We start from the raw sequence: 15,958 nt of genomic DNA on the forward strand, positions 1-15,958 counted from the left end.
GAGGTGTGGTACGGTCACTTCCATTGTGCAGAGAGGCAATGCTGCTCTGGTTCTGGCCATACAGCAGGAAATTTCGATCTCGGCAGTTCATCTGGCCGGAGACGACAATGCTGTGGCGGACCCACTGAGCAGGCAGAGTGTGGTCTACCACGAGTGGGAGTTGGCTCAGGAAGTCCTTCAGGAGATCTTCGCCACCAGTGTCAACCGGAAGTGCGAGAGATTCTGCTCAAGGGAATTTCCTCCAAGAGGAGCCTTAAGAGACGCGTTTGTGGTGGATTGGTCATTCCCACTGCTGTACGCGTTTCCTCCAGTCCCCGTCATTCCTCAAGTATTATGGAGGTTACGGAGGTTCGGTTCCCACATGATCCTCATTGCTCTGGATTAGGCCAGGAGAGCGTGGCACTCGGACCTTCTGGAAATGTCCATCTGCCCTCCACGCTGTCTTCCCCACTGAGAGGGTCTGCTCTCGCGAGGAAGGGAGGGAGGGAGGAAGGGAGGGAGAAAGGGAGGGAAGGGGGGGGGTCAGGTTCTCCATCCAGAGGTCAAGACTCTCACGCTTGATATCTGAAAGATTGAAGTATAAGGATTGGGACCTCTCAGATGACGTGATGGAGGTATTGCTTTCGGCCAGGTGGCCTGCAACAAAATCCCTGTACTGTTGGCGTAAATTCTGGGACTGGTGCAGAGATCACAATGTTCCTATGGTTTTGTCTTTCTTACTTTCTTTGGCCCACAGGGGCCTTCAAGTAGTTACCATTAAAGGTTACCTGGCGGTGTTGGCCATCTTTAAGCGCTCGTCTGAAGAATGTTCTTACTTTAAGATTCCTTTGATTTCTCAGTTTCTTAAAGGACTGACTAATGTATTCCTGCAGTCCCCTTTCCAGGTGCCAGTTTGGGATTTAAATTTGGTTTTGAAATTTCTCAGGGGTGCTCCGTTTGAATCTTTGCACTGTTGTCCTTTGAGATTACTGTCCTTCAAGACTGTGTTCTTGGTTGCGGTTACTTCCGCCCGCAGAGTGAGTGAATTGCAGGCACTTTCATCAAAGCCACCCTTTACTGTGTTTCACAAGGACAGCTTTGTACTGCGAGTGCGTCCCTCCTTTATGCCTAAGGTAGTTTCTGAATACCATTTGAGTCAAAAGGTGGTTCTTCCATCTTCCTACCCTCCTCCTGGTAAGGAAGAGGAGCGACTCCATCAGTTGGATCAGAGCTCTGAGCTTTTACATTTCTAGGATGTCCAGGGTCAGAGTGGACGATCAACTCTTTGTAGGATATGCTGGACACTGATTGGGCCAGGCTGTTACCAAACAGACCTTGTCCAGGTGGATTATCCTCACCATTACGGAATGGTATCGTTTGGCGGGTAAGGACCCTCCTAATGGGTTGAGAGCTCATTCCACTAGGGGTGGCTACTTCCACCGCCCTCCAGTGTGGTTTTCCTATTAGGAATATTTGTGATGCTGCTACATGGGCTTCCATCCACACCTTTGTAAAACATTATTCCCTGGATACAATCCATGGTCAGGATATGGCCTTTGGGAAGGTGGTTCTTTATTCCGCAATCTGATTGGGTACTCTAAATTCTATTCCCTCCTCCATTTACTGGTACTGCTTTTGGAGTCTGTCAAAGATGTGGAATGCTTTGGAGGACACAATCCATTAAAAAAACAAGTTACTTACTAACTGGTAACGTACTTTCGACTGGATGTTCCTCCAATGCATTGCACACCGCCTTCCCAGCCTGCCACTCAGGAGAATTTCCTATGCAATTGCAGCTTCCGTTTTTCGCAAGGCTAAGTGCAGTCCAGCAGGCATCAGACTGGTGCCACACGTTCGGGGGAAAAAGATAAATTGAGTCTACGGGCGCTGTGCATCCTATTTATAACATCCTGTGACGTCGCCCTTGACGGAGGCCTTCGAGGGACATGGACCCAATGCCATCGATGCAGGACGCCCCCTGCCAAAAAGGTTTCTGAAGTGCATAGCTGTGGACATTACATGTCGGTTGGAGGAACATCCAGTCGAAAGAATGTTACCAGTTGCTAAGTAACTTGTTCTTCTCACAGTTTATTTCAAGATTGCAAGAAAATGTCCATTTAGCTACTTTACTGACACTTGAAAACCATCCAAGCTCCGGGCATACTTTCTACTTATTTATGGCTGATACTAGGACATCCCTGCTTTACTTTGTCCCATACATGCACTTTGCCATGCCTTTACTTTGTGTGCATCGTCACATTGTGAAGATGGTAATGCATGTGGCTGGGGATTGTGTAATGTTAGGTTTGGGGTCAAGGGTTAGCAGGGGGGGATGTGGTAGAAATGGAGGCACAGGGGGTTATCCCCCTGCAATGACTAAGTAAATGCCTGATCGAGTCAATGTAGGCAAAGTAGATGTAACGAAGTAGAGACATGCATCCGATACTAGCTATGCTTGGGTTTTCAAATGCCAATATACACATTGCTTCGGTGTAATGCATATATCTAATCGCCTTTAATTCTTGATCAATGGATTACGAATAAAAGCCTTTTCTACATGTACGTTTAACAAAAAGGTTTCCACTTGAGACACCTGAAATGATTTTAATTAAGGGCATTAAAGACGCTGAGGGTACAGGAGACCCCAAACACTGCTGGAGCAGTGCATCGTCCCAGGGGGAAAGCAGGAGCTCCCACCCCCCCCGGAGGTAAACCTGTGGGCTCACCCTCTTCCGAGCGAAGTCGCCGCATTTTCCAACTTCAGCGCTACTTTAATGCGCTTTGCCTGACTAGAGCAAGCTTTTCCCCATATGTTGCTCTCCTGATGCCTTTTGCCCATGCATGCCGTTTCTGCAATCCAGCTGATACACCAATGCCGTGCTGGCGCCATTCCAAGATGGCCGCCCAACTTTATTAGCCCACTCTTCCATCATTTTCGGGCCCTCATGTTGCCGCCTTGCCTGATTGGGCCACTTCACCACACCTGACTACAACAGAAGCCTATCACACGCCAGGAGGCGTAGCCGGCCATCGCACTGAGGCCTGCACAAAGGCTTTAGTCCTGTCCCTGCCTGTCCTTGCCTTTCCGGCCGTCGGCCAGACACCTTGCGTCATTGCCGGTAGACGTGGAATTCCCGGCGAACCCCCTGCCAAACAGGTACACTATTGCTGGCAGTGTCACCTCGCCACTACCGACTGTCCCAATGGTACCCGTTTAATGTCTATTGTGGATCTTTGTCATGATGCCCGCTCCCGGGGAGCCGGTTCAAGCCCTGCGTCCCCGAAAGCGGACATCCAGTCCCCAAGGAAAGACCCAGCAACCCCATATAGGGGCCCTTTGGACAGTGTCCTGGCGCCTATGGCGCCAGGCTCATAAAAGACATCAGTCCTGGCGCCATAGGCGCCAGGCTCATTATGGAAGTGTTTGGGTGCACTTACCTGATGCAGACCATGCTGCAGGATCCTGGCCTCCTTGAGGCCTGAAAGGAACTACTTTACCTGTGGGACTAATTTATCATCCGGGCGTGGCCGAGGAAGGATACATACCTGGAACTTCTTCCAAGGCTATTTAAACCCCACCCGAACAGCCACACGTGCTTCGCATTGTTCTGCATCTAGCAGCTGGACGCTCACCGTGTCTGCTCCTGACTTCTGCCACGCCTGCCAGCATCCTGGATCACCTGCAAAGGAAGAGAAGAAGAGAACAGAAGAAGTAAAAGTCCTTACCTGCTAAATCCGCATCCCGGAGACATCTTGCCGACAATCCTGAAAAGGAAGACTTTTATTTAAAAGCTCATCGCGTCGATCGCTGCAGCGCCGCATTCCACTCACCTTTACAGGGCGCCTCCATGTTCAGCAGCGATCATCCAGATTCGCAGTCACGCCCCAGCGCCTAGGGAGAAAAAGGCAAGAACAAAAGGTGAGAGAGAGAAGGGAATAAGGAAAGATAAATCTCCATGTTAAGACTTACCTGTTGATTCATTCCCTCTTCATTTCGGGTCCGCGCCACATCCTGGCATTTCCGGACCCCGGCCCCTAAGGGGGAAAAAAGACATCAGCGTTAATGAGCGAATGAAAAGACATTACCAAAAAACGCTCATTAAAGACTTACCTGATTTCTACAAGGATTTCACCTCTCATCTCGGGTCGGTGCCTGTTCCCTGGCATTCCGTACCCCGGCCCCTATGGGGAAAAAGACACTAGCATTAGTACATTAATGCATGGACACAAGGGGAACCTCTTATCAAAAAACTTACCTGGAAGCCAAGCAAGTTTGGTTGTCACCAATCCGAAAATCCAGTGAAGTAACTGTTACCAACGCGCCCCTGCATCAGAAGCAGGATGGAGAGCTCGTCCTTCCAGACCCTAAGGTGAGACGCTACGGGGAATCACAGAAGGGTTTCGAGGAGGGTGAGAGGGGAAAGTGGGAGGCCGATTGCATTACCCCGCAGACAGTTAATCCCCTATTTTTACCTACAGAAGGATACTTCTGCGAGCCAGACAAGCCAGATTTGGGGGCCCGGTCCAGTCCGTCTTCCGAACCCTGCGCATCACCTTAGAAGAGGTCACAGCAGCGCGAACCAGGCCAGCGCCTCCGTGGGAGTCAGGTGAGCGTTACAGAACGCGAAGCCTTCCTACAAATTCCCACCCAGGCGCTATGGAAAGTTCTGAGACTGATCAGTTGGCCCAATTACTGGGGGAATTACAGGCCGAAGTACATGCCGCTCGTCAAGAGACTAATGCCCCCAGGAGGGAATTAATAATATCAAAGGAAAGAACTGATGACCTGGCCAGACAGCTTTTGCAAGGTCAAGCTGGGCAAACTCCTCTACCCGGTTCCGGAGGGAACCCCGCTCCTGTGGTTTCCAGTAACCCTGTGCAGATTAATCTACCCGGAAACATGCCGCTGGCCCCACCCGAACGCTTTGCTGGGGACCCCAAACGATTCGCCGTATTCATGAATCAGTGTCGTTTGCACTTCCTAAGCAGACCTGGGGCCTTCCCTAATGATCAGACCAAGGTAGCCTTTGCATTGTCATATCTCAGCGGCTGCGCTGCCGATTGGTCAGTTCCACTGGTTACTCAAGATGACCCGATTCTCCGTGATTTTCAAGGGTTTCAAGCAAGCATGGAAAGGTTATTTGCTCGACACTCTCAGGGTCAGGCTCTGGATGACGAACTTCTATCCCTGCGACAGGGCAATCAGGACCTACTATCCTATATTGCAACCTTTAATAGACTAATTGTGGAAACGGGATAGCCAGAGGATAAAAGAGTCACGTTGTTTTATCGAGGCCTACGCGGAGAACTTAAAGATGTCTTGGCCCAAGTTGTAAATGCACCCCAAGAATGCACAGAGTATATAGACTTAGTGGTCCAATTGGATCACAGACTTCAAAACAGAAAAGCAGATCGGTCCAGGTTTGAGACCCGGGTGTTGGTCAAGACCCATGCTAAGGGAGTTGATGTCTCTGAGCCTATGCAAATTGGAGGGGTTAAAGGACCCTTAACTCAAAAGGAACGTGAAAGGAGGCGGCAGTTAAAATTATGTCTTTAATGTGGGAATTCTGGACACTTTCTACGAGATTGCCTGGCAAAACCGCCCCGAAAGGCGGTAGGAGCCGCTGATAAAAACCATGAAGAGACTGTTTCGGGAAACGACTCCGCCCAACAAGCGTAGGGGTCCGCTTGCCGAGCTTGAAAACTAACTCTGACCTCGCATTTCATTGTGCCAATGGTTCTCGTAGATCCAGAACAGCCTAAGCGGTTGCATGCAATAAAGGCATACATCGATAGTGGGGCTATTGGAAACTATGTGGATCGTGAATTGGTCTCTAGGATTAACCTCCCTCTCCGTCCTAAAACCAGCAAAGATGTCATCACCACAGTTGATGGAACTGAAATTGCCTCTGTACGGGTAACACATTCCACTACTGAGGTGACTCTTATTGGTCCCGACGGCCATCGGGAGGGTGTTGTGTTTGATGTAATCAAGGCTCCACAGTTTCAGGTTATTCTTGGAATCCCTTGGTTAGAGACACATAATCCTCGAATTGATTGGCGAGCTAAGAGAATAACCTTCCCGGATTGTACATAAACCTGCTACCCAGAAAACCTGAAGATTAATCTAGCATCTGTAACCTCTGCCTCCATGCAACTACCTCCGGAATACCAAGACTTTCAGGACGTCTTCCAAAAGGAACAGGCCAACACGCTACCTCCTCACAGATCGTACGATTGCCAAATCGATCTGGTGCCCGGTGCACAACCCCCTTGTAGCAGGATTTATGCCCTTACCGAATCTGAGAACCTGCATTTGAGACAATATTTGGATCAATACCTAGCTAATGGTTTTATTCGCCCGTCAAAGTCCCCGGCATCCTCGGCTTTGTTCTTCGTGCCCAAAAAAGAAGGCGACCATAGAACTTGTATCGATTACCGCGCATTGAACCAGATAACAGTTAAAAACCGTTATCCTCTGCCTCTGATCCCTGAACTCCTTGACCAGGTGAAGGACGCTTGCATATACACCAAGCTAGATCTCCGGGGGGCTTATCTGGTACGAGTTAAAGAAGGCGACGAATGGAAAACTGCCTTCCGTACTAAATACGGATTATTCGAGTACCAGGTGATGCCTTTCGGATTGTGTAACGCGCCGGCTGCCTTCCAATACTTCATGAATGATGTCCTTCGGGAACTCATCGATGTTTGTGTTGTCGTATATATCGATGACATTCTGGTGTACTCCTCTTTGGAATCTAATCACAGAAAACACGTCAGGGCAGTACTTGAAAAACTGCGCCAAAACAAACTATTTGCTAAATTGGAGAAATGTGTTTTCCATACCACAGAAGTCGAGTTTCTAGGTTTCATCCTGACACCCAAAGGAGTCCGAATGGACTCAAGAAAAGTGGATGCCATCCTCAAATGGCCATCACCTAGCTCTGTAAAAGGGGTTCAAAGTATGTTTGGCTTTGCCAATTTCTATCGCAGGTTTATCCCGGAATTTTCACGCGTGGTACAACCCATTACTGCACTCTTGAAGAAAAATAAACGTTTTGAATGGTCTGAAGAAGCCGAGCAGGCCTTTCAGGATTTAAAAGCTAAGTTTACCTCCGCACCTATATTGAAACACCCACGTCCAGATCTCCCTTATGTCGTTGAGACTGATGCATTCAGCATAGCCATGGGAGCTGTCCTGTCCCAAAGAGATCCCGAAATCAACCAACTGCATCCCGTAGCATTTTGGTCCAGAAAATTCTCGGCACCCGAGGTTAATTATGCAATCACTGACAAAGAACTGTTAGCCATTAAGTCCGCTTTTAAAGCCTGGCGGCATTATCTGCTTGGCGCTCGACATACCATCACAGTGATCACTGATCACCGGAATTTACAGTATTTGAAAACCGCCAAGGCTCAGTCATCATGGCAGCTCCGATGGGCTTTGTTTTTCGCTGAATTTGATTTCGTGATTACCTATCGACCTGGCTGCAAGAATGGCAAAGCAGACGCCTTATCCCGAATTGGAATGGGAGAATCTGATACAAACTCAGAACCAGTACCAATAATTCCCAAACAGAGGATTCTAGGCATGACTTTGTTACAGACGCTAGAAGACATTCAAGCCAGAGTGAAACAACTCCTGGACCCTACAACCTTACAGGATTGGATACAAAAGGGATCAGACTTTACCATAGATAATGGTTTACCTTATTTCTGAAGACGCTTATTCCTGCCACATAAGGAATTACACGAACTAGTTATTTCCGGTTATCATGATACATTAATAGAGGGACACCCCGGTATTGCCAAGACAGAGGAAAAGGTGAAGCGACAATTTTGGTGGCCCTCTTGGCGAAAAGATGTTAAATCTTTTGTGATGTCCTGTGGTGTTTGCGCCCAAAATAAAAGTCAAAAGAAAAGACCAGCCGGTCTCCTTCAACCTCTAGACATACCGCCAGCACCCTGGCACACCCTATCAATGGATTTTATTACGGACCTGCCTCCTTGTTCGGGGTACAATACTATTCTGGTAATTGTGGATTTGTTTTCCAAAATGGCCCACTTTATTCCTTTGAAAGGTTTACCTTCAGCTTCTGTCCTAGCCAAGGAATTCCTCAAATATTGTTCGGCTACATGGATTCCCATCTATACTAATCTCTGACCGGGGAAGCCAATTCATTTCCCACTTCTGGGGCATATGTTGTCAAATGGCGCAGATCGACGTAAGATTATCGACCAGTCATCACCCTCAGACCGATGGTCAGACGGAGAGAACAAATCAGACCCTAGAGCAGTACTTACGGTTTATGTTACAGCAATCTGAAAGCAACTGGAAAGACATTCTTTGGATAGCCGACTACGCATATAATAATTCGGTACACTCTGGAACTGGCCACAGTCCTTTTTATACTTTGTTTAGGCATCACCCTCGAACCTCAAACCTTGACTCACCTCAGAACCTCGGAATGCCTGCAGTAGAACATCTGCATTCTACAATTACCCAAGCCTTCAAAGAGGCAACTACACATTTACAACAAGCCAAGAGAAAATACAAGGAGAATGCTGATCTACATCGGAATGAAGCACCTCAGTATCAGATTGGGGATCAAGTGTGGTTAGCTACCAGACATTTACCACTCAAAGGGCCTCTAACTTTTAACCCAAAATATCTGGGACCTTATTCTATTATGGCAATAATTAACCCAGTGGCTGGTAAACTTGATTTACCAGCTAGTATGCGAATTCACCCTGTTTTTCATGTGTCACTTCTGAAACCAGTGGTACCCGGAACCCGACTACTCAAACCTCCAGAACCTATTCTAATAGATGGGGAGCCCGAATTTGAAGTGAAGAACATTTTAGACTCAAAAATGTTTAGGTCAAAACTGTTCTACCTAATTGATTGGAAGGGGTACGGACCTCAGGAGCGGTCGTGGGAACCCAGCGACCATGTGCATGCACCTCGATTAGTCAGGAAATTCCACCGACTCTTCCCAGACAAACCAAAACCCCCGGAGGGAACAACCTTGGGAGGGGCCTTGGGGGGGGGGGGGAGGAGGGGGAGTGCTGTCATGTTGCCCGCTCCCGGGGAGCCGGTTCAAGCCCTGCGTCCCCGAAAGCGGACATCCAGTCCCCATGGAAAGACCCAGCAACCCCATATAGGGGCCCTTTGGACAGTGTCCTGGCGCCTATGGCGCCAGGCTCATAAAAGACATCAGTCCTGGCGCCATAGGTGCCAGGCTCATTATGGGAGTGCTTGGGTGCACTTACCTGATGCAGACCATGCTGCAGGATCCCGGCCTCCTTGAGGCCTGAAAGGAACTACTTTACCTGTGGGACTAATTTACCATCCGGGCGTGGTTGTGGAAGGATACATACCTGATTGGAGGAAGGATACATACCTGGAACTTCTTCCAAGGCTATTTAAACCCCACCCGAACAGCCACACGTGCTTCGCGTTGTTCTAACAGCTGGACACTCACCGTGTCTGCTCCTGCATCCTGACTTCTGCCACGCCTGCCAGCATCCTGGATCACCTGCAAAGGAAGAGAAGAAGAGAACAGAAGAAGAAAAAGTCCTTACCTGCTAAATACCGCATCCTGGAGACATCTCGCCGACAATCCTGAAAAGGAAGACTTTTATTTAAAAGCTCATCGCGTCGATCGCTGCAGCGCCGCTTTCCACTCACCTTTACAGGGCGCCTCCATGTTCAGCAGCGATCATCCGGATTCGCAGTCACGCCCCAGCGCCTAGGGAGAAAAAGGCAAGAACAAAAGGTGAGAGAGAGAGAGAAGGGAATAAGGAAAGCTAAATCTCCATGTTAAGACTTACCTGTTGATTCATTCCCTCTTCATTTCGGGTCCGCGCCGCATCCTGGCATTTCCGGACCCCGGCCCCTAAGGGGAAAAAAAGACATCAGCGTTAATGAGCGAATGAAAAGACATTACCAAAAAACGCTTATTAAAGACTTACCTGATTTCTACAAGGATTTCACCTCTCATCTCGGGTCGGTGCCTGTTCCCCGGCATTCCGTACCCCGGCCCCTATGGGGAAAAAGACACTAGCATTAGTACATTAATGCATGGACACAAGGGGAACCTCTTATCAAAAAACTTACCCTGAAGCCAAGCAAGTTTGGTTCTCACCAATCCGAAAATCCAGTGAAGTAACTGGATACCAACGCGCCCCTGCATCAGAAGCAGGATGGAGAGCTCGTCCTTCCAGACCCTAAGGTGAGACGCTACGGGGAATCACAGAAGGGTTTCGAGGAGGGTGAGAGGGGAAAGTGGGAGGCCGATTGCATTACCCCGCAGACAGTTAATCCCCTATTTTCGCCTACAGAAGGATACTTCTGCGAGCCAGACAAGCTAGATTTGGGGGCCCGGTCCAGTCCGTCTTCCGAACCCTGCGCATCACCTCAGAAGAGGTCACAGCAGCGCGAACCAGGCCAGCGCCTCCGTGGGAGTCAGGTGAGCGTTACAATCTTACATGTGAGACCCAACGCGCTTAGTTGCCAAATCCAACTACTGTACAGATGTACACTAGAAGTGGAGTACTTATGATGTACCCATGATGACTTCCATGCCGTGAGAATGCACTCTATTATTTATCACTTGTTTAAATAATATGCCACACAGACCTCAGCAATTCACCTCCTTAGCAAGTTATTTCAAGCCATCCCCTTCACACTGCATTTAGATGCCTTAACAAACACTGCAATTAATGACTCACTGTGAACTACCACTACCTAACTGTTCAATGTCTTGCTAATGCATGCTTGTATATCGTACCCTAGCTTACCTACATCTAGGCAATCTACTGAGACCAAATTAACTGCAGACAAGCATCTTGTTACCTACTTGAGACCTTAGGTCCCGTGCCATCGCAGCACAATTTCTGCCCGTAACTCTTTATGCGCATGTGAACCATATTACAGGTAAACATAGCCAGATTGCTATTTCTAAAATTAGTGTCCCCCTACTGTATGAATTTTTAGTCGCTGGTGGGATTGTCATATCTAGGTGCCCTTGATGTATGCATTTCTAGTTGCTGGTGATATTGCCAAATCTAGGTACCCCCTGATGTATGCAACTTAGTCGTTAATAGGAGTGTCAAAGTTAACTATACTCTGCTGTTTGCATCCTAACCACTGTTGGGTTTGTCAAATACAGTTGCCCCTTTGCTACCTGCTTCCCAACATCTACAACTCTAAACTAGCCTCACATACATACTCTGGACTTTACTTACCATCACAGTAACAATGGCCCACACTAATTCCACACCTTGAAATTTGCAAGTGAAACACTCGACTCAGAGCGAGACTGCCACACCTTTATGACCTCAAAAATAAAAGAACAAAAGCATTAGGCCCGACTTCAGTCCTGCCCACGCCCGACTCTAACCCTCTCACCCCAGTGGCTGGAAGGTGCCATAGAACACAAACTAACCTTCTCTATAACCAGACGAGGCCTAACACGCCCAATCCCAGTCTCATCCAAGAAAAAAACACAACATCCACCTTATCAGGAGCCCTCATTAATGCAAGATCCCTCATAGCTCACAACACAGAGATTGCCGACATACTTGCCATGGACAACTTGGATCTCCTTGCAATCACTGAGATCTGGCTTCATGATGCCGCAGGTCCTGCACTTATGATTGCCGTACCTGACAACTACAACATACTAAGAGTCGACCGGCCCAACGCTAGAGGAGGTGACCTGGCCATCATTGCTAAAACTAAACTAGATGTAAGACTTACCCCTCACTCGGAAATAACATCTTGTGAACTTCTCTAGGCCAAAATACCTATATCTAATAATAGTATTCTAACTGTCCTCCTGGTGTATAGACCACCAGGCCCACTAGGTAACTTCGAGGAAGACTTATCTAGCCTCCTTCTCAATAACATCAAAGACTCTACCCAGCTCCTTCTATTAGGTGACTTTAACCTGGGCTTCAATGATAATGAGGACAAACAAGCCCATTCCATTCAATCAATCCTAGTTGATCATGGCCTTACCCAGAAAGTTCTAGCCCCCACACACCTAAAAGGACGGACATTAGACTGGATAGCCAACGAAAACTGTACCTCTACCATCACTAACATTCTACCACAAACGTGAACTGACCACCACCTCCTCTGCTTCTCATTAACTATAGAGCAGCCTAAACCAAATGATCAGAAATCAGTACCTCCTATGCCAACTAGAAGCAAAAAAGATATTACACCTGAAAATTTGCTCCCACTCCTTCTACCAGCCCTCACTGCTAGCGATACTATCACTGACCCTAATACGCTAGTTGAGACATTCAACATCGCTATGTCCACAGCCTTGGATATAATCGCCCCTATTAAATCATGCAAAGGTAAACTAGAATCTCATCTTAACTCATGGTTCACCCCACAACTCAAAGAACTACGAATCCAAAAACGTAAGCTCCAAGCTATCTGGAGGCATACACCGTCGGTGGAGAATAAAACCCTTCTTGACAACCTTGCTAAAAATATAAGAAGGAAATAATTCAAACGAGAAAAGACACATTTAATGAAAGAATTAGCAAAGCTAACTCTAACTCCAAAGAACTGATCTCCATCCTTCGGGAAATGGAAAATCCCATTTCCCCCACAGACAATGTCCCCAAGGACAAACAATGGTGCACTAGCATCCAAAATGCCCTAGCAAACAAAATTGCAACCCTCCAATCCAAAATCGCAAATAAGAAAGCATCCTTGAGTCCTACAAGAACCCAGACCACCACCTTAACCGACACACCCAGAACAACCACCCAAAATAACTGCAAACCTTTCAGATTTACTAACATATCCATTTTGGAAACTGAAAAGGTGATCTCATCACTGAAGCCTTCAATTGCCAAGGTGACAACTGCCCAGCTCAAGTCATTAAGGACGCAGCAAGAGATCTAGCACCCTTCATCTCGAAACTAATCAATGCTTCCTTTAGATCCAGCACCGTACCTACGAACCTTAAAGAATCCTGGGTACTGACTCTCCTCAAAAAACAGACCCTCGACCCAGCCATCCCCACTAATTACAGGCTATTATCACAGTCCCATTCCTCCTTAAAATCATCGATAGAGTAGCCTACCTCCAAATCCAAAACTATTTGGAAACTAACCAACTACTAGGATCACGCCAATCTGGATTCAGACCATTACATGGCACTGAAACGGCCCTTATCGATCTTAAGACACAAATCGACGAGCTGAAGGACAAAGGTAAAACAGCTATGCTCCTCCTCCTTGATTTATCGGCGGCCTTTGACCTGGTGGACCATGCAGTGTTATGCAACCACCAAGTGTCTGCTGCCCATTTCTCATGTGAATCTATAGCCTGGGTACAATCCTTCCTAGCCAACCGCACGATGAGTCTTCTCCCCCTCAGCGGACCCAATACAAATCACCTGTGGCGTCCCACAAGGTTCATGTGTCTCCCCTACTATGTACAACATCTTCAATTAGCCACTCTTCAACAGACTGGACAGACTGGGGGTAACTTGCACCAATTACGCGGACGACACGCAGATCCTCTTACCCCTATCTGGCAACTTTGTTGAAGACACAGCTCTAGTAAATACGATTTACCTCATCATTCAGTCATGGGTGGCCTCTCATGGCCTCTGCCTGAATGATGACAAAACAGAGATACTGATCCTGGGTTCCGACTCTAACCTTAAAAAACTTAGCCCTAATTATGGTGCCTTTAACATAGATGGTAATATAATCAAAGTGGCAACTGAGGTGAAAACACTAGGTTTCTACCTCGACTCCACATTATCTCTCAAAAAACAAGTTAATTCCCTAGCCTCCTCCACAGCTTGCACCTGCAAATTAATAAAGGCCTGCCGACCTTACCTTTCCAAAACTAATTGCATTACTTTAGCCAATGCCTTAGTCATGTCTAAATTGGACTATTGTAATGCCCTCTATGCAGGCGCTAGCAAAACTATCATAAATAAAATGCAAATACTTCAGAACAATTCTCTTAGAGCAGCTTTGGACATACCCCGCAGAGCCCACATATCCAACTTTAGGAAAGACCATCACTGGTTAAAAATCAGTGACAGTCCTCCTCAAGACGCTATCCCTTACCTACAAAGGACTGAACAATACTGCGCCCCCCTATATCTCGGCCAGACTGACTAAAGAATCCTCCACTCACCACACTAGAGCATCTAACCACTCCCTACTTGAAATACCTAGATTTAGACTATCTAAAGCAGGTGGAGCAAGTTTCCCGGTTAGAGCTGCCCGTGCCTGGAATGCACTCCCTACTGCACTGAGAGCCAACCTACCTTATACTAGATTTAAATGTAATGTGAAAAGATGGCTATGGGCTAATGATGACTTGCAATAGACGCCTATGCGCTAGCCTAGGATTGACCAGCATACTTATCTGACACATATTAGTAGTCTACCTCAGATAAGGGACCCATACTTGTATTCACTTGAACACTTTGCACATCTGTATTCGTGCTATTCCTTCAATATTACATGTACGGCAATTTTTGTATATCTACTATGTATGTAACCTAAGCCTAAGTATTCTTGCAACTGCTGCGCCCGGCTACCCCTGGGTTTGGAGCGCATTATCGAATAATAAACTGAACTAAATAGGATGTGATCACTTTCTAAATGATCATCTATACCCTTATCAATGACCATATCTTATTTGACCACCTGGACCATCAGACAATATTGCTAGAAGCCTTGCCTTTATCGAAAATCACTTTACATGCTCATTGATTTGTGATTCACAGTGTATAAATCAGAACAGTCAAAGCTTGAACAGCCTGGGTGTTGGATCTGGGATAAAGTATACAATCTCATATCTTAAACCGCTTCCATGCTTCCGAGGTCCATTAGAGCCCATTACGCAACCACCTATTATTCACTTGCACCTTCATGGCGCGCACAGGGTTGTCTAAGAATGAGTTATCTTATTGTCATCCTATTCCTTCAGAAACAGCTCTCTGTACCAATCTGCCAGCTGCAAATTCATAGCCAAACAGAAACGGGCATTTATATTCTTGGTGATCCATCCAAATTCTCTCCATACTAGTCTGCTCCCTCCTCCTATTCCTTCACTTCTCCCTCTCGTTCTCCTTTCACATCTACAGATCCATGTCTGGTTACTGTATGCGCAATACGTCCTGTAGGTAGGCTTTGGTACTGGGAGACCACTATGGCAATAACTGACACAATATAAATGACTATGACATTAAGTCTAACCATCTTAACATAATAGTCTCTGACCATAACCAGCATATGTCTTTGACAATTGAATTGTCTTTCGTAAACAGCTCACAAATATGGACAAAATAATTAGACAACTGAGTGCCAATAAACATGGTTGTATATCCACCAAAAGCCATTGCCGATAATAGCGGACAGATGGCGCGGGCACTTCTAGGCTAGTTAGTCCCAAGTCAACTCACCAAACAGGCTACGTTTGTTTAACAGAAGTAGCATCATCGTGGTGTTGCGCAACATGTCCATTGTATTTTATTCCACAAGGAAACTGACATTTCGCCACCTCCACGGTTAAGTCATGGTTGTGACTTTCTTGAAAGCTTAAATGTTTTTTGTATATTTAACAAAACTGGAGAAGGATGGTTGGAACTTTCTGAATGATTCATAATGTCTGGCATTGCTCTCGCAAACCTTTAAGACCATTGTTCTTCAACCGGTCTTGCCTGCACAGAATGGGAAAGACTGTATCCAATCAGGCTATGTCCAACCCCAGAAGTCTGTCCAGCCTAAACTGCTGGGTCCCATCAATTCTGAACAAGTTCACAAGCAACCACAGATGTTTCAGCTTAATTGTGAGACCTCTGTGAGGTGTAGATTGGCTTTCATCCCATTAATCTATTTATATTTTGTGCATTGAAGGCATGGGGACGCTACGGGTTTCTTTTTGTGAAGAATGTTCAACAGTGCATTAATAAGGATCAAA

This window comes from Ambystoma mexicanum, chromosome 14 (assembly GCF_040938575.1).
Source record: "Ambystoma mexicanum isolate Mex_15411 chromosome 14, UKY_AmexF1_1, whole genome shotgun sequence".
Lineage (NCBI taxonomy): Eukaryota > Metazoa > Chordata > Amphibia > Caudata > Ambystomatidae > Ambystoma > Ambystoma mexicanum.